The following is a 12,027-nucleotide window of genomic DNA, read 5'->3' as shown; positions in this document are numbered from 1 at the left end:
ATATGTATATTTGTTTGGTAAGTAATGAGGGTGCCTGTATGTGTAACACTCCAAAAGTCTATGACCTTAACTAGAGCCTCACATGTTGATCTAAGGTTAGTAAAACTGCCATAAGGCCTAAAATAATGTTAATAAACAATTTAAGGAGTTTTGGAGTCAAGACATCAAAAAACGTCCATGACGTTCAGATGCTAGTCTAATTTAACTAGTGGAACGTCTTTAGGTTTCGGGAAGCTTTAGAGGTGTCATATGAGGTCTAAAATTGTAAAATAACTTTAAATAGGTAAATCGTGGTATATAAAGTGAAGACGTCCAGGTACGACCCCCCAAGGGTCGCCTTAGGGGTGCACGAAAGGACCCCACACTTGGCTTGGAAAGCTGCCTAGGCATCAGCCAAAATACACATAGAGGGAGTGAGTCCGCGTCGCAAACTTGGGTGGCTTTTGGTCAAATCTCAATTTTGTGTCTCAGGAAGGTAGAGGACTTTATTGTCTCAAAAAATAAAATAAGAAATCATGTGGGAACAGTTCCGCGTCGCAGACTTGTTCCCTAACAAAAATCTGAAATTTATATTTCAAGTTTGGCTTTATTGAAGGGTCAATTAAGTGAGGGGTCTTTTGAGTATTTCATGGAGGTGTATATATTGGTTTTTAATCAGTTTTCCCTCACATTACTCACTAAAATAAAAACCCAAAAGTTCTCGCCTCTATCTACTTTCTCTCTCTATTCATCCTTCATTGAAGAAAGAAGAAATCTTGAAAAAGAAGACCAATTTCTCTAGGATTTCACTTGAATTTAGTATATTAATCTTCATCAAGGTATGGATTTTTCACTCTTGGTATTCCTTTTCCCAAGAGGTCCGTTGATTTCTAAAATACCCAATTCGATGGGGTTTTCCAATTCTAATGGGTTTTCTTCTAAACATCAAATTGATGATTGGTATTGATTAATTGTGATTAGTTAGGACTAATTGAGTATAGATTGTTGGTTAATTGATGTTAATTGATTTAATTTCTTGAAAATCATGTCCCTTTCCCAATTTTCCTGAATCTTGGATCTTGATTGTAAATTGAAGGGAAATTAAGTATGAATTGATCATTAGACTTGTTTTATTTATTCTAATTCATTCATGGATTTACTAGGGGAAAGTATTGGTGGATTGGATCTAATTCTTATAGAATTAATGATGAACCCTATTTCCCCTCACCCTAGATTATGAATTGATGTTAATTAGATAGTAATGATGCAATTGGACTAGTTCTTGTGTTAATTATTATTGATTAATGTTACTACACCTATTATTGGATGTAATTGGTTGGTTGATTGTAAGACCATGGTGATGGCTATTGAAGGAGATTAAGTAAGTCTTTATGATCCTAACCTTAACTATAATTATGATTAATAATGTAGTTCAATCGAAGCATGACTTGTGATTAGCTTAAGTAGGTGTAGATATGATGATGAATTGAAATGTATTGACTATGTGATTGTAAGATTATGTTTATGATAACATGATATAAGGTTGGTTATGAAGTACCTGTATGCCTTATTATGACATGATGATGATGTTATGCTAATCACACATGTGTGAATGTTATTAAAGGACAATATACATGCAATTATTAATGAGATAATGACAATGATTATACAAGGGATAGACCCTATGACCTAATCTAAGCTATGATCATTAAAAGAGGTATTAATGAAATTTCAAAAAGGACTCTAGCTTAGCACCGAGTGAACTTGTAGGTGAGGGGTGACACTTTCCCAAGGAGGCAAGGTAGGGTTCACCAAGGTTCTCACGGGGTGGATAGCCTCATAATCCAAAAAGGGCATAGAGTGATGTTTCCATGACAGCGCCTAAGCTCCATAAACTATGTTGCTACCATAGGAATACTAGCTAGTGGATCCACCTAGATGCTATGTTCATTTCTGGTTCTACTTTGGCCGGTAGATCGCCTTTCATTTGTGTAAGGTTTAACAACACCGGATTCTACACTTAGCTATTGTTGTCTATGTCGGTTAAGGCAACTTTACCGAAAGTAAAATGAAGTAATGGACTGTACACTAACTAGAGTGACTTGAGAGGTTTGACTTAGCTTAGGTAAGGGTAGGGGACTCTACCTATGGCTTGCACTAGTTTGCCTTTAGGGAACCCTTAGGAGGTTGTTCTTGTGTTCTTATAACGTATATGCTATGAATATGATGACTTTACATGTTGATGATTCTATATGTTATTAGTTTCATTTATGAACATGGTATTGGTATATATTGCTAATTGTGATGATGATTACTATTGATGCTATGTTATGTGAAGTTAGGCTTTGCCTATAATCCTTAATTTGGTTTACTTAATTAAAAAGGGTTATGGGGCTTTACTTGGTCATTGCACTTGTAGGTTAAATGATAGGTTGTAGGCAAGGGTCTTAATTAAGTTATGATATTATGAACTCTATATGTATTGACTTTTCTATACTTGATGATATTGGTCTTGTGTTGTATATGGACTTTACTAAAGTGTAATGTGCTATTGGATTATATGGGTTCTTGGATGTGCATAAGGGTTTTCAATGTAAATTGTCATGTTTTGAACAAATGTCCTCTTTAGCATGATTGCAAAGTGTTTTATGTTCATATACTCATACTTAGTGCAAGTGTGTACTAATCCCATGGTTATGTTTACAACAAATTTTAGGGTCTAGTCGGTGAGCTTAGTTGATGGCCTTTGAAGACTACTAGGATATTTTCCAAGTCTTCGGTAGGTCCTCATTTTCGAGGACGATGCCACTGTCTTATTATTTGATATTGTTTAGTCTTAAATATAATTTAGTTCATATATTTCTTTGCTGACTTTGTATATTCCTATATAGGGCCTTTATTGTAATGAAGTATGGGTTGTACCCAAGATGTTGTATTCAACTTAGATGGTTTAATATGAGACGTATTATAGACTTCTTATGAATCAATAATGCTATACTATGTATGTGCAATAAAAGTAGAACACTATGTAAAATTTCTATACGAAGGGTCTATGTATACTCGATATAAATATTATGTGTATGTTAAGGTCTATGTAAACCTCAATGTAAGTTAACAAAAAGTTCTAAATTTTCCGCATTTTTAACCTATGAATGTAATGATGTAAGCTAAGAGGACGACGACGTCGGTTACGTCTACTGGGTGCTCTTCGGCTGTGAAAAACTTGATTAATTGCGATTAATTATGACTAATTGAGTATAGATTGTTTGATAGTTGATGTTAATTTTTTGATTGAATTTCATGAATATCATGTCCCTTCCCCAATTTCCCCAAATATTGAGTCTTGATTGTAAATTGATTGGAATTTAAGTATGAAATTGATCATTAGACTTGTTTTATTTATTCTAATTCATTCATGGACTGCCTAGAGTAATGTATTATAGGGATTGGATATGATTCTTGAATAATTCATGATGAACCTTATTTCCTCTAAACCTAGGTTATGAAGATGTTAATAGGATAGTAATGATGCAATTGACCTAGTTCTTCTCTTAATTACTATTGATTTATGTTACTACACATATTGTTGGATGTAATTGGTTGGTTAATGGTAGGACCATGATGATGGCTATTGGAGGAGATTGAGTGAGTCTTTATGATCCTAATTTTTACTTCAATTATGATGGTTCGTGGTTGATGATGTAGTTGAATTGAAGCATGACTTGTGGTTAGCCTAAGAAGTTGTTGGTATAATGATGAATTGCAATGTATTAACTATGTGATTGTGAGATTATGTTTAAGATTAAATGATACAAGGTTGGTTATGAAGTACCTCTATGCCTTATTATGACATAATGATGATGTTATGCTAATCACACATGTGTGAATGTTATTAAATGTACATGCAATTCTTAATGAGATAATGACAATGATATACAAGGGATAGACCCTATGACCTAATCTAAGCTATGATCATTTAAAGAGGTTTTAAAGAAACTTCAAAAAGGACTCTATCTTAGCAGCTAGTGAACTTGTAGGTGAAGGGGTGACGCTTTCCCGTGGCAAGATAGGGTTCACCAAGGTTCTCACTGGGTGGATAGCCTTATAGTCCAAAAAGGGCATAAACTGATGTTTCCATGACAGCTCCCAATCTCCATAAACTATGTTGCCACCATAGGAATACTATCTAGTGGATCAACCTAGATGTTCTATTCATGTTTGGTACTACTTTGGCCGGTAGACCGCCTTCCATCGGTGTAAGGTTATACAACACCAGATTCGTCACTTAGCTCTTGTGGTCTATGTCAATTAAGGCAACTTACCAAAAGTAGAATGAAGTAATGGATTAAATACTAACTAGGGTGACTTAAGAGGTTTGACTTAGCCTAGGTAGGGGCATGAGACTCTATCTATGCCTTGCACTAGTTTGACTTGACGGAATCCTTAGGAGGTTGTTCTTGTGTTCTTATAATGTATATGCTATGAATATGATGACTTTACATGCTGATGATCCTATAGGTTGTTAGTTTCATTTATGAACATGCTATTTGTCTATCTTGCTAAATGTGATGATGAATTACTGTTGATGCTATGTTATGAGAAGTTAGGCTTTGCTTATGATCCTTTATTTTGTTTACTTAATTAAAAAGGGTTATGGGGCTTTACTTGGTTATTTCACTTGTAGGATAAATGGTGCGTTCTGGGTTAGGGTCTAAATTAAGTTATGATATTATGAACTCTTATATGTATTGACTTGTCTATACCTGATGATGTAGATCTTGTGTTGTATATGGCCTTTACTTAAGAGTTATGTGCTAATTGGTTTATATGGGTTCTTGGATGTGCATAAAGCTTTTCAAAGTTAATTGGCATGTTTTGAACAAATTCCCTCTTTAGCATAATTTTAAAGTGTTTATGTGCATATACTCATACTAATTACAAGTGTGTACTAACCCCTTGTTTATGTTTAATACAAATTATAGGGTCTGGCTGTTGAGATTAGTTGAAGGCCTTTGAAGACTACTTGGATATTTCTCAAGTGTTCGGTAGGTCCTCATTTTCCAAGGACGATGCCACTCTCTTGCTATTTGATATTGTTTAGTATTAAAGACAATTTAGTTAACTTTTTTTTCTTTGTTGACTTTGTATATGCCTATATAAGGCCTTTATTGTAATTAAGTATGGGTTGAACCATAGATTTTGTATTCAACATAGATGGTTTAATATGAGACTTATTCTAGACCTCTTATAAATCTATGTTGCTATATTATGCATGTGCAATAAAAGTAGAAGACTATGTAATCTTCTTATACGAAGGGTCTATGAGTACTAGATATAAATATTATGTGTATGTGGAGACCTATGTAAACCTCAATGTAGAGGTTACGAAAAGTTTTAAATTGTCCGCATTTTTAACCTATGAATGTAATGATGTAAGCTAAGAGGCTAGTCTTAGTCCTGAAAGAGGACGACGACGCCGGTTACGCCTAGGGGGTTCGCCCCGAATGTGACAGTATGATTATCTTGTGGTATTAAGGTGATAGTTTAGTTTGGATGGTGTAATGGTACATTATCTATACATTGCACCAAGTATCACTAGAGGATTACTTGGGAAGTCAAGGAGTTAAAATGAAGAAAGTTCGTTGTAAATGGAAAAAGAGGTCACTGTAAGGAAATAGTAGTTACTGTAAAGTGACGAAAAAATTATGTCTTAAATGTAATGTATGTTTTTATGGGATATTATGACTATTGTATATGCCTAAATGAAGTATGTGAGTTTTATGATGCTTAATAAATCAAGTTTTATGAAGTTTTCACAAAAAGGCATGATGCATGGTTTCGAAGGAAATGTCCCTTTTTAAATGCATGTTTTTGCATGATTGCCATACTTAGTGCATTCTTGTACTAACACCATTATTCTCTACCTTTTTACACAAACTGTAGGTTATGGATGCTCAATGGATGTCTCTATGGTGAAGGGCTTGATATGTGTTTCCGAAGCTCAAGTAAAGGAATCCTTAAGTTCAAGGATTGCCTATGTCATGTTTTTATAAAGTCATGTAAGTTAGTTATGTTTTATGTTATAAGGGTCGTGTCCCTAATGTACTCTTATGATGTTGAGTCTAAGATGACAAAGAGACTTAGATTCTAACTATGTATCTATTTTACTTTTATATTAATGGAAGTGAAGTTTCTAGCGATGACAAAGAGACTTAGAGTTTAACTAAATTTAGCTATGACAATGCGATGAATGATAACTATGGTCTTGTACAAGACCTCCGAGCGGTCAAGTACGCCATGTTACTTCTAGGGGGTGCTCCCCAATCATGACACATGTAACACATCTTACGACTATGCTTGAGATATTGAGAGCTTATCCCATGATTACGAGTTGGGTAGACCTTTCTTCCTTTTGTGATCCAACCAGAAAGCATTGCATAGGTTGGAAAATCACTAATTGTCCACAATAAGGCTGCACACAATTGAAACGTTTGATTACAATTAGCATCATATGTTTCCATCTAAGTTTCCCACAATTCTTTCAATTTTGCAATTAGTGGTTAAAGGTAGACATAAATATTGATGGATCTGGAATGATCATTGATAACATCATGTACTATGGTTTCTTGCAAATCCAAGGGGATAAATTATAATTAATTAAAATATAGCGCCATGTGCTATGAGAAATAGTCATGGTTCGATACGGGTTAAAACCATTACTTGAAAGAACCAATCAAACATTACGAGGATCTCTAGAAAAATCTTCATGCAAGGAATCAAAAGTCTTCCAAGCTTCACAGTCAGCCGCATGCCTTATATTTCCATCTTTGGGTCGTTCAGTATCATGCCATTTCATATTTGCAGCTGTTTCAGGACACATGAGTATTCTCTGAAGCCTAGGTTTTAAGGAAGGTACCTTAAAACCTTTGCAGGAAATTTGGTGGTGTCATTAGTTAGGGGATCATTAACAGTCTTCCATCTAGACGAGCCATAAACAGAACAGTTATTTTTCTTTGCATTTTCCTTCCAAAATAACATGCAATCATTAGGGCATGCATGTATTGTTTCATAATCAAGACCCAAATCTTTCATCACATTTTTTGCTTTTTGAGATGACTTAGATATATGAAAAAATGGAAATACCTCTCTTAACAGGTCTAGCATGTCTCCAAAGGCCACATTACTCAAACCATGAATGCATTTGAACAAGAATAATCGAATGGTGAAATTCAGTTTCGAGAAATTCTTACACATAGGATATAACTCTTGTTTACCTTCCTCCAGTAATTTATAAAATTTCTTTGCATCTTTGGATAACCCCTATCTCACTCCCTTAAGTTCCAAATCACCTGTAACATATCTAAAAGAATTATGAAGTTGGCCATCAATATTGTCACGCGTGTTGGAACCTTCTTTATTATGATCTAGATTATTTCTCGAGGAAAAAATTTCCCATGAATAATTCACCTGGTGTACCCTTGTACAAACTCATAAACTATCAAGTGATCCTCTACAACATTTCGTTGATGCCATTTAAAATTAGCACACTTTTTGAAAGGACACAATATTTCATCTCCTTTGGAAGTTCGTTCAAAAGTTGTATCAAGATAATTATTCACACAACTGATATAATCATTTGTGGATCTCCGGAGACCCATCCGAATTTTATTTCCACTATAAATTTAATATTGAATATCCTATATGACACCAAAATCAAATTACCAAGACAAGACATAAAAAAGAAGATTCCGAACATCACACTAACAGATTTGGTTCCCTTAAAAACTTACATTCAACAAATTTTGATCAGTGAATCTATCTTATTTTATCCAACAACACCACTGAAATGTGTTTTTTCCTTGAACTATTTGTTATACATAGTCAACTGTCTACTTAACAATACAAATTTCACCTATAATTTCAATTAGTTATGAAAGAAAAATTGTAAAAGATTTAAAATCTAAAAACTCAATCTAAATATAATAAGACATGGAAACAAATTCAAACAATTTTGACAAATCTATACACTTACAATATGAAATACAAAACTTCATATTATTTTTCAAAAACAACAACCTCACACAAGAAACTAAGCAACATACAATTGCACGACTCCGCCTTGAGAGTGTGAGTTACTGTTCAACCAGACCCAATATCTACTAAATAAGTTCTAGAATAAGCAATGGTCAAAAAATAGAACATGAATAAGAAAAAGATTATTAGGAAAGTCACATAAATGGGAAATCCTGTCCAACTTTTACACCTTCAAAATGAGCTAGGTTGAATTAGAGCCTAACATGTTGGTTATGACTTTATTAAGTTCTTAAATGACTGATTATAGTTTTAAAATTCAGTGTGTTATGTTTGGAGGAGTTTTGAGGTCAAACCCAATAACGTCCCAGACGTTCGGAAGTTTTGCCTTGAAACGTGCTTGTGTGTCTTAGTGTGTTTTGGCTAGTTTTATGTGTCTTTTGGAGTTCAAATTGATATGAGAGGTTTCTAACATGTATACAAGAGTTTTTGAGGTGTAAATGTATGGGAAAAACTCACCAAGGACCAACCAAAGGGTCCTTGAGCAGGACTCGACCTTGGGCCAACAAGCTGCCCAAGGCAACAACTTTTTTTCCTTGGTGAAACAGGTTAGCATCGCGTACTTGGTCCTCCATGTTCAATATCTGGTCCGCATCGCGGACACAACACAAAATCAACTTCCTCGGAAAATATCTTCAAAAATATCATCCGGGAACAACTCTGTGTCGCGGACTTGTTCCTGACGAAGATTCAAAAAATGAAAGTTGAGTTTGACATGTCTAAAAGTCCAAATAAATATGGGGGTGTTTTGGTAACTTTGGGTGACATTTATAGACTGCTTTTAATACCTATTTGAACTCTTTCCCGAGTCAAAGAACCCCAAAACTCTCATCTCCTCCAAATTCTCTCAAAACCTCTATAGGAGACCAAAATTCATGATCAAACTAGAGGCTGGTTTTATATGTTTCTTCTCAATTTTTTTCATTGGTTTTCCATTAATAAGGTATTTTGATACTTCATCCTTAGTTATCCATCCATCTAAGGACATAAATCAATGGTTTTCAAAAGTGATTCAAAGACCAAATTCCCAATATTCAATCTAGACATGGGTTCATTGTCAAATTGATGTCAAAGTCATTCTAATGATGGATTTATGTTTAATTATTGTTTTAATTATTAATTTCAATCTAATTTAATGAAGAACCCATGATCGTCCTTGTTTCTCAAATTGGCCTATAATGTGGGTCTTGTGATCTTGATTTCATGTTTATAGAATTGTGATTAAATTGTATTTAATTGCTTATTGCTATTACTATCTATATCAATTGAATATGAATTGGGTAGGATTGATCAAAGATGATCATTAACCCGGGGATTCGGTAAGTTGAACTAATTTCCTTCTAATTAGCTTCGAATATACATTGAATAGTGATGATTGGTATGGTCCACTTATTGTGGCGGATTTACATTCTTGTACATGTTTATGTGATATGATCATGTCCTTGAAGGAACGAGATGCGGGAACAATTTATATGATGATTTCCATGTTTAGGAAGTTGAAGGATATAGCCTTGATTCTAATATCATGTCTAAGTTAATTGATGTCATGTGAATTATATGAATATTCTTCCACACTAATTGTAAAACATAAGGGTGAGATGATGTTATATGCATATATGTGATGATATATGTTAGGGATAGGTATTGTCTAGAGGGCTAATGATGATGAAATTTCTTGTAGCATGACCCAGACCTATGAAATCTCTATATGAACGTGCAATCAAATTATGCTAGGGGTTTTCTATTCTAATGTTGAATGTTCTCATGTCTCCTATGGTGTTATGTGAGTTTGTGTAGTCTATAGTCCTTAATGTTATATATATGTGTATGATATGAGACTTGAGGAATGTTGTACATGTGTTGTAATCTTTAGAGGGTGGCTAACTCAATACTATGTGAGAGACATTATGTGATCATATTGACCAATGTACACACACATGTCATCTATATCTATGAATAGGATAGATTCATGATGATCAAGGAAAGGGTAGTTCACCTATGCATCATTACATATTTCTATTCATATGTAGTATATGATTATTGATGTTATGAACATGTGTGCCTAGAGGTGTTTATGTGAAGGTAGACCTCACATTGTATGCACATACACATGACGTACGATTGTATGAATATGTTAAAGGACGTTCTCACATAAAATAGGGTGTATGATGAAAGGACATTCTCATCTTAGAATCCTTTGAGCTATATGTTGTATGAAGGAGCAATCCCCTAAAGTCTTCTCAATAAACTAATGCATGAAGGGCGTATATATAACGAAAATGGGAGTTAAAGCCTAGCACCGAGTGAACATGACAAATGACAGTGCGAGCTTCATGTTAGTAAGTTCGGCTTCCCACAAAGAGAACCTTCACGTCTAGGAAGTCTGTGTTCCCAACATAGATGTTGTCTCATGAGATGGAAACCTTAATGCTAGTAAGTCAAGGTTTCTAGAAGCAATCTCCATGTTTCAGAACTACGTGCCTCCGTAGGTTATAGCTTGTGGTTACCACTTATATAGCTATGTAAAATTTGTTACACCTTAGGCAAGTGTTAACCCTCTTTATTAAGTGTAAGTGTGGGAGTAGAATACCGGATTCCATGTAGTTCACATGGTCTATGTCGGTTATGGATATATCTCCAAAAGTAATAAGTTATATAAGATAAAATTATGGACTCTAATCACAACTCCTTGAGTAGGTTACTTAGTATAGGTTGGACTATGGACCCTACCATGCATAAACTAGTGAACTCCAAGAAACGATAAGATTAGTAGTTTATGAAAGTAAGACTTATGATATGTATCTAAGAATTTTATGAATGCATGATTGACTTTGTTATGTTGAGACTTGAGTTATGCTTATGTGTGTTAATTGAACTTATGGATTCTAAATGACTTCACTTAGCATATATGGTGGTATGGGACTCCATGTTTATATTGCACAAGCTTGTGAAGGGAACATGAGGTTGGTTACTTATGATATCAACTAAATGAGTTATCACAAAGGTTGCAATATAGGAGAGAGTCTTTATATAATGCTATGAAGTATGTGGTCTTAAATCTACTTATAAATCGAAGTGTTATGACTTTTTGAGTATGTTATTCCTAGTCTAGGGTGACTTCTTAGGTACATTTAGTGGAAGTAGTATTATGGGATGGTACAAACACATTGCACTAATATTACTTAGATGTTGTCTTAGATGGTGGTGCTGATGTGAATCTTATGTTTACGATGTTCTTATTACTTGTGAATATATGTGGTTGTGTTTATGAAGGATATCTATGAAATACTATTGTAAGGTGACCTCAAAGTTATACATTGTACTAATTACACTTGAGGGTTACTTAAGGAAATAAGTAAAACTAACGACAAGTAATGTATTGTATGTGTTGAATATGCCTCAAAGTATGATAAATGACTTTATGTGCTTTTATGAGTAGTATCCATGTCTATATGATGTATATGAACTATATTATGCTTAAGTGTTCCTAATTTCATGATGTTTACTAAAAATACATTTTGCATATTTTAAATGAAATGTCCTCTTTAAATGCATGTTTTTGCATCGTTGTCATACTTAATGCATTTTGTACTAATACTATTCTTCTTCATCTTTTTACACAAAGTGTAGGTGTTGATGGCTAGAGGATGTCTCCAAAGTGAAGAGCTTGGATAGATCTCCCATGTTTAAGTAAATAAATCCTTATGATTCAAGGATTTCCTATGTCAAGTTCCTATTAAATTATGTAATATCTAAGATATTAGTTTATGTTGTTAAGGGTCGTGTCCATATTCTACTCTATTGGTTTTTAGTCTAAGATGGCAAAAAGATTTAGAGTATAACTATGCATAATGATATTATACACACATACACACACACACACATACACACACACACACACACACACACACACACACACACACACACACACACACACACACACACACACACACACAC

Source organism: Solanum pennellii, chromosome 11, assembly GCF_001406875.1.
Source record: "Solanum pennellii chromosome 11, SPENNV200".
NCBI classification, from domain to species: Eukaryota; Viridiplantae; Streptophyta; class Magnoliopsida; order Solanales; family Solanaceae; genus Solanum; species Solanum pennellii.
Note: the sequence above shows the minus strand (reverse complement) of the source record.